Below are 991 nucleotides of genomic sequence, written 5' to 3'. Positions count from 1 at the left end.
CCCTTGGGCTTATTTATTTCCTTGTTTCCTTTCCTCACTGGGCCATTTATTCCTTGTTGGAGCCCTTGGGCTTATTCATTTCCTTGTTCCCTTTCCTCACTGGGCCATTTTTCCTTGTTGGAGCCCTTGGGCCTATTTATTTCCTTGTTTCCCTTCCTCACTGGGCCATTTTTCCTTGTTGGAGCCCTTGGGCTTATTTATTTCCTTGTTTCCTTTCCTCACTGGGCCATTTTTCCTTGTTGGAGCCCTTGGGCTTATTCATTTCCTTGTTTCCTTTCCTCACTGGGCCATTTTTCCTTGTTGGAGCCCTTGTGCTTATTTATTTCCTTGTTTCCTTTCCTCACTGGGCCATTTTTCCTTGTTGGAGCCCTTGTGCTTATTTATTTCCTTGTTTCCTTTCCTCACTGGGCCATGTTTCCTTGTTGGAGCCCTTGGGCTTATTTATTTCCTTGTTTCCTTTCCTCACTGGGCCATTTTTCCTTGTTGGAGCCCTTGTGCTTATTTATTTCCTTGTTTCCTTTCCTCACTGGGCCATTTTTCCTTGTTGGAGCCCTTGGGCTTATTCATTTCCTTGTTTTCTTTCCTCACTGGGCCATTTTTCCTTGTTGGAGCCCTTGTGCTTATTTATTTCCTTGTTTCCTTTCCTCACTGGGCCATTTTTCCTTGTTGGAGCCCTTCTGCTTATTTATTTCCTTGTTTCCTTTCCTCACTGGGCCATTTTTCCTTGTTGGAGCCCTTGGGCCTATTTATTTCCTTGTTTCCCTTCCTCACTGGGCCATTTTTCCTTGTTGGAGCCCTTGGGCCTATTTATTTCCTTGTTTCCCTTCCTCACTGGGCCAGTTTTCCTTGTGGGATCCCTTGTGCTTATTTATTTCCTTGTTTCCCTTCCTCACTGGGCCAGTTTTCCTTGTTGGAGCCCTTGGGCTTATTTATTTCCTTTCCTCGCTGGGCCAGTTTTCCTTGTTGGAGCCCTTGGGCTTTTAGCATCTTC

This window comes from Palaemon carinicauda, chromosome 1, assembly GCF_036898095.1.
Source record: "Palaemon carinicauda isolate YSFRI2023 chromosome 1, ASM3689809v2, whole genome shotgun sequence".
Lineage (NCBI taxonomy): Eukaryota > Metazoa > Arthropoda > Malacostraca > Decapoda > Palaemonidae > Palaemon > Palaemon carinicauda.
The sequence above is the reverse complement of the archived record's forward strand: the minus strand, read 5'-3'. Positions refer to the sequence as shown.